We start from the raw sequence: 18,407 nt of genomic DNA on the forward strand, positions 1-18,407 counted from the left end.
AAATTGCCTTGTAGAGTGTATTTTAGAGGGTCACGCTTGTGAAGAATTGCATTTTGTAGACGATATTTTCATTATGAAAAAAAAACTTTTCCATTTTCACCATTTTAACACCTCTATATGCACGAAATTATAAATAATTCTTTGTACTTCGTGGTTAATTTTCTGTTTCATGTATATATGTGACATATTACGATAATACACTTAGAAGTGCCTGCACTTCAGGCCAGTGCCAGTATGATGCACAGGTCAATTTATTTAGTGCCAACTGCAACTGTCGAAGTAGTGAGCAGAACAGCTTTTAATACAGCTTCCCCAGAAAACGCCAAGGCAAAAGAGTGGCTATTGCATGGTTGTGGACTCCTTGGTGCAAGATAATTCGCCTTGAAAGGCATAAGAGGCTCTTTCCACGAGGGCCAATGGCCATCATGGAGTTCAGTCCCGTAGGATTCCTCAAAGAAAAAACATCAACTTTGCCACTTTGTCTTGTGTGAAACTCACCAGATGACTGGAAGCATGAGCTTTGTATTCTCTTACCTGGTATTTGGGGTCTAGAAGGTGAGGAGCTTTACTACTATATGATGCAAAAGAGAAGAATTGTATGATAATTGATTGTTCAAGAAGATTGATGTTTTGGCAATTAAGAAAACACAAGTGAATGGACATTGTGCTTGCAAAAATGGGAAACTCAAAAAATAACTGACAGGTGCACAGAGTAAGTAGGGCAGAGCAGTGGCTGTATCGTCAGGAAAATGCTACGGATTGGCGAAAGACTACCTACATGCGTGTTACTTGGAGGACTGTGTATAGGCAGGGGTGAAAATGTTGCTGACTATGTAATTAAGGATATGATTTTGACAAAGTTGAAGTAAGATGAGAATGTTACGAGTAAATGGATGAACTCTCTCAATATGGAGGTATGAACAAGAAAATAATCTATTAGTAGCTACTAATATATAGCGCCTCAGTGGCGTGGTTGGTTTGGTGTTTGCTTCTCACCTCGGTGGTCGCGGGTTCGATTCTCGGCCATTCCATTGAGGAGTGAGAGATGTGTATTACTTGTGATAGAAGTTCACTCTCGACGTGGTTCGGAAGTCATGTAAAGCCGTTGGTCCCGTTGCTGAATAACCACGGGTTCCATGCAACTTAAAAACACAATACAAACAAACTACATATATATATAATTATATATATATATAGATATAGAGATATATATATATATAGTAATATATATATATATAATATAACATCCTTCTTATGTACTAATAGCAATTAATCTAGTTCTTTATCACAAGCCTCGATTATTTCCCTTCCCTCTATGGAACTAATCTTTGCACTTTATGAATTCAGGACAGGGATATGATGTCTATGACATGCAATCATCTCTTCCCAGAACTCGTTATTTGTCGACGTAGCTGTCATGTCTCCCTGTCAGTGTCTAGTTCAAACTGATGTAAATTAAATCACGATTCTGGCAACGTCTGATGTTAGACCGACTCCGCCCACTTATGATCGGAGGAGAGCAACATGGACAGTTATGATGACCTGATCGGCCGATCGTATCGTCTATGGCCAGATCGAAATGAAACCCTTTTAGGCATATTTTCCTCGCCTGAAGAGTTCATCCAAGTGTAATGACCTTTGTACGCGTTAAAATGCTTATATTCCCAGTCTCTGCTTTTATTTGGATAACAGACCTTTGTAATCTTATGCTCCGTTGCAGTAGTTGTATCACATTTACTCTTTCATTACTCCATTTTAAATATTTTTTATTGTTGTATTAAATGTTGACAGCGATTAATATAGTATGGAAAAAAATTCCGAAGACCAAGTAAATTTTCAGAAACTAATGACAAATGCCTAGGAAATGCTCAAAGACAAACAACATTACTTCCATTCCCTCCTACACATTTACGAATTCAGTGGATTGCAACACAGAAGAGGTAATTGATTAAGATGGTTTCTTGCTTTGCAGTGCCATTGATGTATATGTTGCAACCAGAAGATCCACTAAAATGTTTGATTAAATCCCCGAATCTAATAAAACTGAGTTAATGTGTTCCGTGTTTGTTTGTCTCGTACACATCCTCTGTTTATTGATTGAACGTCAGGTATAATTACAAAGAAAATCTCTTTCAAAAAATAAGTTTCAAGTCTATATACATTTTACACGAATAATAAATAATAATTTAGCTTAATTGTCATTATTAAATGAAAACACGCCGAGTGATACCTTTTTAAAAGAATATGCATGGTATTGTTCGGCTGCTTCTATTGATCACCAAGCTTTGCAACATGACGCTCATTTTCTAATATTCCATACTCACTCCCATGCCGTAAAATGGCAAAATAGCTCATTCTTGTACCATAGCTATTTTTATTTGACAACGTAAATCGACATGGTTGACTGGTCTTTTGTGTGGCTAAACATTATGGGAACAAAATAATGGACAGACTGGCTTGATCACGGAACGTTTTCAATGAAGCTTCAAGCCTAAAGAGTTCGAATCAGTGAAAATGAACATTTATTAGATTAGACATTATTTCCATTCGTAATATTCTTCTGCCATCTTTGTACGAGAATTTAAGCAGAGTAATATTGTAACAATCTGTTTAGACAATGTTCTTGTGAAGAAAATTATCGGTAAATATAATGAATTATAGGGCAGCGAGAATTAAGTTTCCGTCGCGTTTGATATTGCTCGTAGCAGATTGTAGATTCTGAAAGACGAGGGAGGTCTATGGCTATAAGTTTATTTATTCAGAAGCAAATATAACTAAATGCACTGGTAATCCGATTCTGGTAATAGTAATCCTAAAGTTTGTTCCTAGCAGATCTTAAAAACAACTGTTTCTTTTAAATCAACGTTCAAACGCATGAAAACTTTATAGGAGCTTCATGAAAATATGCACCTCTATTTATTAGCGACTTGTTTTGAAATGCCACGAATTGCTGTAGAGTCTCTCTTTTCATTTTAGGCATAACGTTATTCTTAACCCTATGGCAAAAATCACTTCCAAATACCATACCCAGACCTGATCATAAGAGAAAACAACTTTCAGTAACTTGCATACTGCAAGGAAAAGATCTATTCAGGTAACGAGAACGCCGAGACAGGCTCTAATTTCATTCATTTAAAAAGATGCAAAATTTTCTGGTGAATATTACCTACATAAGTAACTGAAGGTTCATTTAAGAAGGAATGATAAAGATACTCACAATGATGAGCATGGGGATTTTTTTTTCAAACCTTAACATTAAGATACATAACTAAAGTATCCGCAATATAAGGTTGCAAAGCATGCATAGCATTTTTATGGGCCTTAATATATACTGTAGGCTTGCAGGATTAGTCAAGCATTCAGAAGTTCAAAGAGAAAATTAAGTATTATCCATGAACGAAACGGACTGAAGATGTATGATAATGGATATAATAAGGTTTGATTCTCTGGAAGGCCGGGGCCCATAGAAAACCTTGGGAGGGAGGAAAAATAAATAAATAAAATAAAAATAACTTCTGGAAAAGTCTGGGGTTGGTGTTGCGGGGAGGGAAACAACGACCGAAGTCTCGAACCGGCCAAACCGAACCCCGGAAACTGCTTCGAACGAGCAAGTCGTCCCAGCCTCCGCAAGCGCGTCCGAGACCGAGCGACTCCCCAAGTGAGAGATTGCCAATAGTGAACAAAGGCGCCGCCCTCCGAATAATCCACTTTAATGGTACGTGGCTCTCACGTTTGCTCTTGTAACCGATGCCGGTTGAATCTACCTTTCACGTAGGTGTCTTTGCGAGGTCAGCAAGGGGCGGGCGGCTTGATTTTCGCGTTAAATGAGGGAAAAGTCTGGTCAGGTTTCGATCGCAAGTTGGGCCTCGGCTGCGCGTCATGTCTGTCAATGGTGAGGGACGGACCCTGTTCGCCTTATTTTTTTCCTCTCCCTGTAGTCTGGAGGACGGACGGCGTTTCATTTCACTCGCGGCGTATTCCCTCCCTCGATATCTAGAGCCTGGTCGCACACATCGTCGAAATTAAATATATATCCTAGAAATTTCAGACTAAAACGTAAGGCCAGACAGACTGGTCCCTGATGACGCCTGCCGTTGGTGCATCGTCAAAGACGCCGGTCGGATGAAGGATTAAATTTAAAATATATATATATATATATATATATATATATATATATATTATTATATAGATATGATATAGGCTAAAGAAATATTGCGGCAATGGGTTCTCAGAATTACGTTTGTTTATAAATTGCCAATAACTTTACCACGCAGGACCTAATGTCAGCTTTTAAAAACTGGTTTCTGTCTAATTCGTTTCGGGGGCGTTATGCCATCAGTAAACCTTACGGAGGTATTTCTAGAGAAGCAGTCCGCACGATACACATCCACTAGGGATTGGGACGTCCAATGTATTTCGCCGTGTTTAGTACTGGCCCCTGGGGGGGTTACTTACAGTCGTCCGAATAAATATTGCTTTAAATACTTGTCCAGTAGGTAAAACTGCACAGGAAAACCGCAACTGCCATAATCAAGGCCGCCGCCGATAAGTATACCTTAGATTTACTGGTACCTTCCTTCCTTCCTCCTGTTTGCACCTATCGGACAACCTTTCTTGGCTCTACTAACCTTTTTAATATGGGTTAATCTTTATAAAAATGAGTGTCCTAAACTATTTTTGTTGCTTAGTAGGCTATTAACAATTGTCCCTCACTTTTTGGCTGTCTAATCTAATTAACCTGTAATTAACCATACAACTCTATCTTACGGTAAGGGGGACCCGTTAGGAATGCGGGGTTTTGGGTTGGGGTAGAAATACCCCTTTCTCCACAGAATGACCTCATATAGCTAGTAGGCTCCAGTGCCTGGCATTTTGTTTAAATCTCATATGCCTTATATTCATTGTTAATGACTTCAACTCTGTGCAACATAAAGGCCTCTCTGAAACTAGCATTCATCATAATTTCACCTTGACAATCAGAGAGTTGCACCTTAACTCTGCAATCCCCCCTCCTTCCCCCTCCAAGATTTCACACCTTAGATATGTGGCATTAGTGTACTCACGGATATGTTTCCCTTTCAAACATCCAGATTTATGTAACTGTCTCAAGTTTACACCATTACCTAGCTACCTACTATTTGCCACAGTTCCAGGTACAAGGTAATATTTGGTTGGGGAGAGAGGGAGGGAAGTGGGTGAATATGTTTCAAATGAGAACAGTTGTCGGTCAAAATTATTCGGAACATTCAAACGGTTATCCAAAACAACTCACTTCAGTGCCGATCTCAGTTACGATTGGCCTATGAAAAACCCCATTAATAAAAGATAACACGGATTTCCTCTATAACTACAGTAGCCAGAAAATAAAAATGGTTAAGGGGCGGGCCGGAATCCCCTATATAAGGGGGTATAGGGCGAAAAATGCAAAGTTATGAAAAAATTCATGGAGCTTCATATGGCAATTGAGAATATGTATATGAAATATTTTGTCAAAATTCCTCTTACTTTCGTAGTTACAGGGTAATTAGTAAACATAATAAGCCTAAAACATTTATCCGTACAAGAAAATGCAATATTTCTTCTGTTAGCATAAATTTTGATAAATGTTGTCAAAGAAATTGTGAGAAATGGCATCTGTAGAGATTCCGTGGGCCGCAGAGGGGAGTATCAACTATCAAGTTCAACCATGATGATCAGTGTGAGCACAGACTTCATGTAGTCTACACGTTCGAGTTCACCTCTGACATTCGCTTGCTTTTACATATGCTTATCTATGTTTCGGCAAGAATTTCATCATGCCAATGAGGAAAAGACAAGGAAAACATCTTGCGAACATAAAGACGAAGAAAATTTGCTGTAATATGATTACAGAATATCTTAATATATGCGATATTAGCGTAGTTAGTGAAGAGAGAGGGGGGGGGTTGCGTAGTAAGTAAACGCTCCCGTCTTGCCTGAAGCACATGTCACACTGTCCCCCAGGCTACGATCTTTGAGCAAAGGGATCTTAATTTATGATAAATAACATAGTTTTGGTTTTTTTGTACATGAACTTCCCTGCCAGATATATACTTAGCTATAGTCTCCGACGTTCCGACAGAATTTCAAATCTCGCGGCACACGCGACAGGTAGGTCAGGTGGTCTACCTTACCCACCGCTGGGTGGCGGGCGTATGAACCAATCTATCTCTCCAGCCAGATTTTTTTCTGTCGATGAAGCGATAACAACTGTTGTCGGTTCATTCCGATATATTCTTCATTTCTCGCTTGCCTGGAGATTGATTTGGACATTTTGGTGACGTATTCGCTCTATGTTGGCTTGGCATACGCTGATTGTGGACCGTTATTGACTTTGCGCTGGATTTTCCTGTAGAATGTCTGATTTTGATTCTGTTTCCAAAACTCCGGTTTTGTTTAGAGTATGTTTGACCGATGGATGTAAGGTGAGGTTACCGAAAGCTGCGGTTGACCCCCACACTTTCTGTGTTAAATGTAGGGGAATGAATGTTCGTTTAGTAACCCGTGTCAAGAGTGTGAGGTTTTGAACGAAGATGAATATAAGGCTCTTTCTTCTTATATTAGGAAACTTGAAAGGGATAGGGTACGTAAAGCTTCTTCAAGGAGTTCGAGCAGGTCGAGAATGAGTTGAGAATGAAACTAACATTAATGTAGTTTTAGAACCTTCCTCCCAGGTCTCAGCTCCTGCTCCCCGCACCGAAGCCGTAGATTCGTCTTCGGAGGTGGCGGCCTCAAAAGCTTCCTTGTGTTCTAAGGAAGACAAGAATCTTCGTACTGATCAAGGTAAGAGTGTCAGTGATGATAAGTGCAGTGTACCCAGTGATGTGGAGGGTGCGTCTGACCGGCTCCTTAGTGCCTCCAGGCCTAGACCTCTTCCAGACTCCCAGTTCCAGTAGAGGAGGAAAGTCGAAAGCCGCCAGGAGGGCTAGGGAGACCCCCACCGGTCAGGCGTCCCCCTCGCAGATCCTGAAGTTCGCTCCCAGGCTGCCTTGGATCGTAAGAAGAAGAACATTCTTCGCCAGTGTTTTCGTCATCCTCTTCTCCTTCGCCGAAGCGTGGTTGGAGCTCTAAGGAGGCGTCACGCCCGTTGAAGAGGGCTGCGGAGGCTCCCTTCAGTACGTTAGCGTCCAGCCCAGAAGACTTTTCTGATGTAGCTTCCTTGCAAGCAAAGAAGCCTAGGAGATCCGGTGATCGCCCTCCTTGACTATGAAGATATTTCCCCAAATCGGATTCCTGCCTCGGGTAGACGCTCAGCCCCTTCTGTTTCTCCTTCTTCTAGAGTTCGTGCAAGAAGAGAGAGTCCGCTCAGGTCATAGAAGACTTAGTTCGTCGTCTCCGTCTCATCTTCTTCTCCCTCGTCTTCTCAGAGAACCTAGGGAATGAACCTTCTGAAAGTAGCGCACTTCTCCTTCCGACTACTGTAGTCGGGGCGTCGGATAACGTGACTGGTAGGCGCTCATCGCATGGAGTTCGCTCCTCCCCTGTAAGACATCAAGAGTCTAGTAGGAGCCCTGCTCCTGGTAAGCGTCATTCTTTTAGTAGCTGTTCTCCTGGAGAAAGACACCTTGATCCTCGTTTGCTTCGTTCTCCTAGTAGGCGCTCTTCGTTCTCGAGACTCCTTACTCCTGATCGGTCTCCTCTTGCTAAAAGTCCCAAGAACGCCTCAAGCGCCCTGATTCTGTTAGGCGCTCGGAGCCATTACAGACTGCTCCCCTTGGTAAGGACCAAGATCTCGCCGAACGCCCTGTTCCGTTTAAGCGCTCGGAGCGTAGCAGCCGCTCTCCGCTTCGTAGGCATCAAGAGCCTCTCAAGCGCCCTGCTCCTGAAAGGCTGCCCTATTTTTTTAGCAACGTTTCGCCGCTTGGTAGGCGCCAGGATTCCACTAAGCGCCCTGTGACAGATAGGCGCTCGGCGTAGTAGCCGCTCTCCTCACGATCGGCGCCAGGATCTTAGCAGGCGCTCTCCCTCTCGTAGTTTCCCTAGGGATAGACGTGGTCTTTCTAGAGAAAGGAGTCCTTCCTCGTTTGCTGTTAAGAGTTTGTCTGGCATTTAGGAAGGAATGCGAGTTTAGACAAGAATTTTCGGATAAGCGTCCTTCTTTTACAACTCGTCGTTCTCCTGTACGCCTCTCTACTTTGGAATCTTCTCCTCATTCAAGACGTTTGTCTCCTTCATCGCACTGTACCCCAGCTAGGAAATCATCTAAGGATTCTCATAAAGGATCCTCATCCCGTTCTCCTCCTCAAGAAGACCAGGAAGCCTCTGAGGAAGAAACTAATACATCGGCAACAGTTTCTTCGTACAAGAAGCTCACAGAGCTTCTCCTTCAGGAGTTCGGAGAGTCTTTGAGCCCTACTGCTCCTCCTTCTCCACACTCGTTGTTCTCCACAGCGAAGCAACGAAAGGATCTTCTCGTGTGGAGAATGAAACCGACTCTTTCTATGAAGAAGCGCTCAAGAGTTTCGGTTCATGGATGCGTACTAAGAAGAAGCGGGGAAAACAATGTTTGCCTTCCCTCCGTCGAAGCTTTCAGGACGGGACAGGATTTTGGTATGAGACAGGAGAACCCTTGGGACTGGGCCGTTCCGTCTTCAGCTGACGCAGATTTTTCGGCACTAGTAGACGCCACTAGAAGATCAGCTTTGAATTCGGCAAAACTACGTGGGCAATGAATGAAATAGATCACATTCTAAAAGGCATTTTTAGAGTCTTGGAAGTTTTCAACTTTCTCGATTGGTCCCTCGGAGTCCTAGCCAAGAAAACTCAAGGACCGGACACGTTTCTCCGGAGGATTTGAATGTGTCTTATCCTGTATGGATAAATCGGTGAGGGATGGGGCCAGCGAAATAGCTTCACTGTTTGGAGCAGGGGTCTTGAAGAAAAGATCAGTATTTTGCTCATTTTTAACAAGTCGGTCTCACATGCTCAGAGATCGTCTTTGCTTTTTTGCCCCTCTCTCTACACAGCTGTTTCCTAAACACCTGGTTCAAGACATTCGAAGGCTCTCTCTGCCAAAGCTACGCAGGACCTTCTAGCGCAGTCTGCAAGGAAGCCGCGCCCTACCTTCCAGACTAAGACAAAGAAGCTAAGCCGACCTCTCAGGAACCCTTTCGAGGGCATCTACCTCTAGATCCTCTTCGTTCAGAGGTCGGTGGAAACCAAATAGAAGAGGGAGGACTTTTACGAAGTCAATCAAACCTCCCAAGTAGACTCAAGTCCTTCAGACAACTGTAGGCGCCACGGCTTTTACAGTTTGCAGAAGTCTGGGCCCAGAAAGACGCAGATGCCTGGACCCTGTCAATTTTGAGGAAGGGCTATCTAATCCCGTTCTCTTCGAGGCCTCCCTTGACGAATACCCCGAGGGAGTTGACGGCCAGATACAGGGACCCCCATCATGAATCAAGCCCTCCGACTAGCGGTAGATCAGATGCTGGAAAAGGAGGCGATCGAACTAGTGGCAGATCATCTTTCGGCAGCTTTTAACAACCGCCTGTTCCTAGTTCCGAAATCCTCAGGGGGATGGAGAACCGGTGTTGGATGTAAGCGCCCTGAACTTCTTCGTCGAAAAGAAGAAGTTCACGATGGAGACCACTGCCTCGGTGTTAGCAGCACTCCGTCCAGGGGACTGGATGGTGTCCTTGGACTTACAGGACGCTTACTTCCACGTACCAATCCATCCTTCCTCGAGGAAGTTTCTAAGATTCATGATGGGGGGAAGAATCTTCCAATTCAGGGCCCTGTGTTTTGGCCTCTCCACGGCCCCCCCAAGTCTTTACGGCCATCATGAGGAAGTGGCACAATGGCTTCACCTAGAAGGGGTGAGGATTTCGCTCTTATCTCGACGATGGCTTATAAGGGCCAATTCCAGAGATCGTTGTCTGAAGACTTGAAGAAAACCTGGATTTGACTTATTCCTTAGGACTTCTGGTCAATCTGCAGAAGTCAAGTCTGATTCCCGCTCAAGAGTGCGTTTATCTGGGGATCCAGATGAAACTCTGAGTTTTCGGGCTTTCCGTCTCAGGAGAGGATAGCCCGGGGACTCGAAAAAGTAACAACCTTCTTAGGGAAAGAAGTATGCACAGTGAGGGAGTGGATGAGTCTGCTGGGACGCTCTCCTCACTGAGCAATTTGTTTCCTAGGAAGGTTGCACCTGAGACCGCTCCAATTCTTTCTTCATCGGAATTGGAGTCGTCCTTCTCAGGATTTGAAGTTCTCCCTGTCAATTACTCTTCAAATCAAGAAGGAGTTAGCATGGTGGGCGGATCCCGACAAGTTCTCGCAGGACTGCCGCTTCAATCCCAGAACCCCAGCCTGGTGTTGTTCTCCGATGCGTCGGAAACAGGTTGGGGGGCGACTCTGGGAACCAAGGAGGTGTCAGGAACCTGGATGGGGGACCAGTCTTCCTGGCACATCAACATGAAAGAACTAATAGCCGTGTGGCTTGCTCTGAAGGAGTTCGAGTCAGATGTGACAGGAGCAGTTGTGCAAAATAAACTCGGGACAACACCACGGCTCTGGCATACATCAGGAAACAGGGGGGGACGCATTCCTTCTCTCTGTACGAAACAGCCAAGAGATCTTCTTCTGTGGACAGAAGAAAGGGGGATAAAACTTCTCACCAGATTCGTACAGGGAGAAAGGAATGTAAGGGCAGATCTCCTCAGCAGGAAAGATCAGGTCCTTCCCACAGAGTGGACTCTGCACCAAGATGTTTGCCAGAGCCTTTGGAAGTTGTGGGGCAGGCCTCTCTTAGACCTGTTTGCAACTTCAAAGAACAAAAGACTGGATCTGTATTGCTCGCCATCTCGGATCCAGGAGCAATAGGGATAGACGCTCTCCTACTCGATTGGAAAGGACTCGATGTATACGCGTTTCCCCCCTTCAAGATTCTGGGGTTGACTTTAAAAAAGTTCGCAGAGTCAGATTCCGCGAGGATGACTTTGATAGCTCCCTTTTGGCCAGCACAAGATTGGTTCACAGAGGTGCTGGAATGGCTAGTGGATTTTCCAAGATCGCTTCCTCTAAGGAGCGATCTACTCAGACAGCCCCACTCGACAGGTACCACAAAAACCTCCCCGCTCTCAGTCTGACTGCTTCAGACGTCCAGAAACTGGTCAGAGCGAAAGGCTTTTCGTCAGCAGCTGCTAAGGCAAATCGCTAGAGCGAGGAGGTCTTCCACCTTACGAGTGTACCAATCGAAGTGGGATGTCTTCAGAAGATGGTGCAAGAGGAATAAACGTTTCCTCTTCCAGTACCTCTGTGAATCAAATTGCAGACTTCTTTTTTATTCTTAAGACAAGAATGTGGCTTAGTCGTTTGACGATTAAAGGCTATCGTAGTATGTTGGCGAATGTCTTCAGGCACAGGGGCCTCAACTTATCGGAAGATAAGGACCTACAGGACCTTATTAGGTCTTTTAATACAACGAAAAATGCAGTATCCTAAGACACCTAGCTGGAATTTGGATGTAGTCCTTCAATTCCTTGGGTCCTCTAGGTTTGAACCCCCTAATTCAGCCTCATTCAGAGACCTTACCAGGAAGACTCTGTTTTTGATGGCTCTAGCTTCCGCCAGAGAGTGAGTGCGCTTCAGGCGATTGATGGTAATGTGGGTTTTAAGGAGGACTCTCTCATTTGCTCTTTCCTTCCTGGTTTTCTTGCAAAGAATGAGAACCCATCAAGTCCATGGCCCAAGAACTTCGAGATTCGTGGGTTATCTTCTTTGGTAGGAGAAGAACCCGAGAGAACTCTTTGCCCAGTGAGAATGGTGAAATACTACCTTAGAAGAAAAGAGCAACTGAAAGCCAACCGAGAGGTCCTGTGGTGTTCAGTAAAAGAGCCTACTCGTCCATTGTCGAAGAACGCATTGTCCTTCTTCTTGAGAAGCCTCATCAAAGAAGCACACGGATCCTGCAGAGAAGAACATCTTAGGCTTCTTAAAGTGAAAGCACACGAAGTAAGAGCCATAGCAACTTCTCTTGCTTTCAACAAGAATATGTCCGTGCGAAATCTGATGGAGACACATTCTGGAGATGTCAGTCAGTGTTCGCGAACCACTACTTACGTGATGTGAGAATCACTTACGAAAAATGCTTCGTTCCTTGCCTTGGGCCCGTACGTATCTGCGGATTCAGTGCTGGGGCAGGGAGCTGGAACTCATCCTGTTTAGTAGTATAAATTTTTTCCCCCTTGTATTTATTTGTTGTTGTTGGTTGCCTTAAAGAGGATGCATGAAGGCATCTCTTTAGGTCGTAATACTAATCTTTAGTAGTTTGGTTAGGTGGTCTGATGAGTGTGGCTCCTTGCAGTAGTAGTGGTTAGGACCTGTTAAGATAGGGACGAACTCCCTTTAACAGGATCCGACTTGGATTCTACCACACAAAGGGATCACATATCCCAGTGGTAGATCCGAGAGTCTTTCAGCATCAGGTCACGTCCTAGCTGTAGCTCTCCAGGCAACGCAGACTCAGAGACAATATCAATGAAGTCTTCTGCCTGAACAGGTAAGAACCAAGGTTATTTATATCCTACAACATCAGTTGTTTCTTATCTCTCCTTATTACTTTAGCTGTCCTCTTACCCTCCACCAAGTGCCAATCAGCTAAGTATATATCTGGCAGGGAAGTTCATGTACAAAAATGATATTGTTAAACTACAATAAAGTTTTGTACATACTTACCTGGCAGATATATACGTCTAATGGCCCACCCAGCCTCCCCTCAGGAGACAGGTGAAAGAAAAAAAAAAAAAAAAAAAAAAAAAAAAAAAAATCTGGCTGGAGAGATAGATTGGTTCATACGCCCGCCACCCAGCGGCGGGTAAGGTAGACCACCTGACCTACCTGTCGCGTGTGCCGCGAGATTTGAAATTCTGTCGGAACGTCGGAGACTATAGCTAAGTATATATCTGCCAGGTAAGTATGTACAAAACTTTATTGTAGTTTAACAATATCATATTAATACCCAAAAAGGAATATGAAATTCATAATAATCATGATTTATTAGCATTGTCTTTTTAAAAAGAGAGTACAACTTCGAATTTCACCTCATGACATTCTCTTGTATTTACGTTTATTTATTTTTGTTTCGGCAAGAATTTCATCATGCCAAAACGGAAAATACTAGGAAAACATCTAGGTAACATACAGAAGAAGAAAATTCGCTGTAATAAGCCAAGTTAGTGAAGGAGAGAGAGAGAGTTGCGTAGGAAGGAGTGCCCCGTCTTGCCTGACGCAGTACCCCAAGCTACAATATATGAGCAAAGGGATCATCATTTATGATTAAATTATGATAAATAAAATATTTTTGGTTTATTAATACACAAAAAAGAAATATACATTCATAATAATCATTATTTATTAACATTGTCGTTATAAAAATACGAAGAAAAACTTTGAACGCACGTATCTCAAAACTATAGTTATTGACCTTCAAAATCTATCTTCTCACTTAGTTTTAAAGCTATAACATTGGAATTTGGTATATAACTCAGAAAGACGTTATAGAACAATCAAATGAAGCCCTTTTTTCCAATTTTTGTTTTGTCTTTTTTTATAAATTTTGTTTTCCTGATTTATAGGGTTTATTTTTTTTTACCATAATGAAAAATTCATATCCAGCAAAAAATTACTTTGAAAAAAACTCCTAATTTGTTGGGAGGTCTACATCAGGTCTATATATGGTAGTAATCCCAGGTCTTAATATTAAATATCAAGGGAGGAGATAGAATTTGAAAAATGGTTATTTTCGGGATAAATCGCCCTGGCGTCACAAAACCGAAGGTCAGAGGCAAAAATCATATGCGGTTTGGAGATGTCCCAAGTCACCTTATTAAGTGGTATGAATATCAAAGTCCTGTCCTTAAAGAATGGCATTAGCCGGCCGGCCCCCTTAATTAATAAGTGCCTTAGTGGCATGATCGGTATGGTCTTGGCCTGCCACCTTGGTTGATGCGAGTTAGATTCTTGGGCATTCCATTGAGGTGTGAGAGATGTGTATTTCTGGTGATAGAAGTTCACTGTCGATGTGGTTTGGAAGTCTTGTAAAGCCATTGATCCCATTGCTGAATAACCACTGGTTCCATGCAACGTAAAAACGCCATACAAACAAACAAACAAAAATGGTTAATCGAATCAATAGTGGTTCCTGCCTTGACCTAAATGATCACCATATTCTTAGTTTAGTAATACGTACTTAAATAATGTTTTTGGCCAACAAACCTTAATACAAAGCTTTTACAGTTTTTGTCATCAAACAGACACTGAAGCCTCCACGTTTTCAAAGTTTGGTAGAGACTGAAGAATCTCTGAAAAAATCAGATGTGGAAAATTCAAGGATACTAAAATTCTACAACAGGAACACTTGGCAAACTGAGGGAATGGTATGATTGGTGGAGTAACAAAAATGCTTTACATGACGTACATCAGAGGCTAATGTTATTGTTGCCATGACAAATAATAGAGTGCACTACAGTGAAATGAACTGCAACTTGGAAAGTACTACCTACTACTTCATATAGTGTGGAACTACAGCATGTAGTATATGTGAACAAATGAGGTGTAGAATTTCATCTTAACTAATACTATCGAAGAAAGGATGATACGTACTACTAAGGAAGCAACAAGAACCAATAGAAGAATGCCATAAGTAATCCTGGACAACTTGTAAAACAATGCCATGTTTTATAACATATTGTCCAAAGTGAAATGAGTTGCCTTTGGCATTTGATGTTTTCGATATATTTTTAATGAAAGAATTACAAATTTATGAATTGCAGCATCATTCATTAAATGTTACCATAGCATCTTTACAGAAATAACCTAACTTACAACTTGTGACTGAAAGTTGCCTGTTAATGCAAATTTGACAGAACTGGTACAATTTCTGTTACATTGTCTTCATCAGTAACTTCATAGGTTTTTAGTAGTATGCTTACAGAGGTACCCAAAATTATATTTCCTCAAAGTAGTGTTCCTTTTCCGAGAATCACAAAAGGGCCTCTTCCCACATATTGCCACCAACAACAACACTGTCCAAAAACCAGTTTCTCTTCAGAACCCTTAGAATTGTTAGTTCTAGAGAGAGAGGCTTCAGCCTTTCAGACCCACTGGTTTTGCTATGACACACCCCTGGCTCCTCCCCCTGATAGTCGTAAGAGAGCACAAACCACGCCCATCGGGGCGGAGCAACCAGAGAAGTGCGAGTTGAGGCAGGAATCAAACCGCCATATTGAAGTGACAGGACACAGGCAACACCTAACACACCTCACCATTACTACAACCCTCCCCTAATTATTGTTACGAGGACAACGACTTAATCAACTAATTAAAATGTCCAAAAAGTCGTAGTATCAGCAGATGTGCATAATCTCAGCGAAACTAGCGATGATGACAATATTCCACCGGCACAACCCAAAAAGAAGAGTAGGTCCCCAAACGGAAGAAACCAGCCAGGAACCTTCCAATAGTGAAATTCTTCAATTGTTATTATTACAGAATCAAACATTATTGAAACTAGTGGAGAAAGGGTAAGGTTTAATATTCTGTTTTTTATATAAAAACGTCTCGGATAGCAGCGGATATAGAATGATGACGTCACAAGCATGGCAGTTAAAAGGTAAACAATGAGCCGGAACAGACCGTCCGTTAGTTATAATCGTAAAAAAGTTTAGATTAGATAAATTTCGAGACCGAAGTACATTATCATATAATCCTAAACTATGTGTAAAGTGACCCTAAACATTATAAGGACCAGATACTTATATGACAAAGGTAATTAATGTTGTAAGGTGAGGTGTTAACTAGTTTTGCCTTACGAGCTGAGTAGCCTAACTAGCCTAACTTTTTCTAACTTTAAGTTTAACATACTACGTCAATCTAGGCTACCTATTAGCCGCTCCCTTCCGCCTATCCCACCGAGATCCTATCGTCGACATTTAACTGGAGGGGTTCCTGTCAAAGGCGGTATAATGGCGCCTACCTCAGCTAATGGGTAGAATTTTATATCACACTCGTTTCCTTTCGATATAATGGTTTACCCCTTACCATGAGGAACTGCGTCTTAAGATTTCTGACAGGTCGGCTATATAAATATATAGATGATTACTGTAGAGGCTATATAATTTTTAGTATGGGATATTAGTGAGAGGATGCCGATTGACCTGAATTAGTAACCGATGAAGGCCATTTGAGCCTAGAACCCGATTGCCTGGCTTCAGCCTTCTAGGTCTGCTGCTGTCCAACCGGATTGTAAATTCATGAGCCATATTATAGACATCAGTTAAACTTTTATTATCAAAAGTAAGTCTAGGTTTTCACTCCTATTGCAGAAGTGGTTCGACTGCAAAAAGGAATGACAATACTCCTCCTCCTAAGCGCCCTCGCCGTAAAGTAGATTTACCTGAGAATGCAAATGAAGAATTATTTACAACTTATAATGAAGATAGTAGTAACTATGAAGAATTTAACCGCTTACTTTAACAAACCTATTCCTACTTATATATCTAACAATTTTAATGCTGTGTCCTCATTCATAGAGATGGGAAAATACAATTGAATGACTCCCTAATTGCATTAACATTAAGTGAAGGAGACAAAAACTCTCATGATCAATTCTTTGTTTGTAATCATAATAAAGAACTTGCAGACCTTTTCAAATTGATAAATTTGCCAAAGTTGAACTTTTGGCCAAGTGGCAGGTTGTTTTATGAAGATTTCAAGAAAAAATTTCACTTTGATATTGAAAACATTAAAATGGCTATATCTTCTTTTCAAGGACATGCAGCTCTGGCACAATTAGCTTACCCCTCTAAGATTAACGATATTGATTTCATTACTAAAGTGATAATTGGGCCTTTCAGGAAACACATTGATCTAATTAAAAGTTTAATCCGATCATTCAGAAGTAGATCTTTACCCAGGAACCTCAATTTAGATACGAGAGATGCTATTATTAAAGCTGAAACTAATGATATATGGGTCTTATCAGATGATCAAAGGAAAGCTATTGCTTCGTGCTTTCGAGGCGGTCCCCTTCCTAGAGGAGGGGACATTACCTCTAGAGGTGGAAGGTTCAACTTTGGCAAGCATCAGGGCTACCCCAGAGGGAATTTAATTTTTACAGAGGATTCAGGGGAAGCTTTGGGTTCAGGAATAGGTTCAATCCCTACAGGCGAGGTATCAAGAGAGGGGGCCGAAGAGGGGGAAGGAGTACAGGGGACAGACAGCAACTAATTCAGACGTCAAAACAAAGATAAGAAACAAAACTAATTATGCTTTAATTCTTAATACCCATCGCAGCCCTGCTGGGACCAAGAGGAAAATAACCTGGAGCTACACAGTAAAAATAAAAATTTGGCAAAGGTACCCACTAACAATTCAATGATATTAGAAGAGTTAAATTTCCCTACAGAAGCCTCTAGCTCCAAGGAAACCTCTCACGCCCCTCCAGTAAGTGGGATAGGTAGGTCGTTGACAAATAAATTTAAAAATTGGCAAAAACTCCCAAATTCTTCTTTTGCATGCAACTTGATCAGTAAGGGTGTGAGACTCCCATTTAGCAATAAAAATAAGGCTCAAAAGACTTTGAAAAGATTAGGGGTTTGATAGATATTATTCTCCTAGCAAGAGAATAATACTAGAGAGAGAATGTAACAGATTACTAGACCTAGGGGTAATAGAACAATTTAACAGAAATGTGCTTTTTTATTACTATAAAACCCCAACTATTTTACAAGCTTTAAACCCGATGGGAGCATTCGCCTAATCGTTCGGATATGAAATGCCTTAATACAGATGATCAAGAAAACCCTTCTTTCTCTATGCTGAAAACTAATACCTATATTCCCTTAATTTGCATTTAAACAACTGGGCATGTAGACTTTGATTTCAAAGGATGGCTTGATTGGCACGTCCCGCTTCATTCTAAGTGCTTCAAATAAAGATTTCTTAAACGTGTTCAAATTAGGAAAACGTAAATTCCAAATGGACGGCTTGTTTCCCATTCGGGCGGGTTAATTTAAAGACAGCTCCCCTACATCTTTTCCAAACTAAATTGTACACAGTAGTTAAATAAACACTTAGGAAGAAATAAATAAATATACCATTTTTAATTACTTTAGATTGAGTATAACTCATATTGGCAGATGACTTTCAACAAAATGCGAGGGCTCAACATCCAAATAGTTATTGAAGTTGCTTTCACGGAGCTGGGGTTGGTCAAAATATCTATTAAAAAGTCTGTTATTCATCCAGTGGCAAAAGATATGAGTTCCTGGGCAGTTCATTATAAATTGGATGAACAAAACAATGAGACCAATGCAGAAAAACATTGATTAAATGTAGCAGGCTTCGCAAACCAATACCAGGTATTCCAACTTGAACAGGGCTGACCT

The 18,407-nt window shown here is 41.8% G+C and overlaps 1 protein-coding gene across 50 annotated transcripts in view; it reads left to right on the forward strand.

Moving 5' to 3' along the window:
* The first annotated feature begins 3,580 nt into the window (after positions 1–3,580).
* Positions 3,581–18,407, forward strand: part of LOC135205709 (myoneurin-like) — a 406,587-nt gene continuing 391,760 nt past the window's right edge. For all 50 annotated transcript variants that reach the window (XM_064236740.1, XM_064236720.1, XM_064236723.1 and 47 more), the window contains exon 1: positions 3,581–3,715. The gene's annotated coding sequence lies outside the window, so the exon portion shown is untranslated. The remainder of the gene's footprint in view (positions 3,716–18,407) is intronic.

Source organism: Macrobrachium nipponense, chromosome 24 (assembly GCF_015104395.2).
Source record: "Macrobrachium nipponense isolate FS-2020 chromosome 24, ASM1510439v2, whole genome shotgun sequence".
In the NCBI taxonomy this organism is placed as follows: domain Eukaryota; kingdom Metazoa; phylum Arthropoda; class Malacostraca; order Decapoda; family Palaemonidae; genus Macrobrachium; species Macrobrachium nipponense.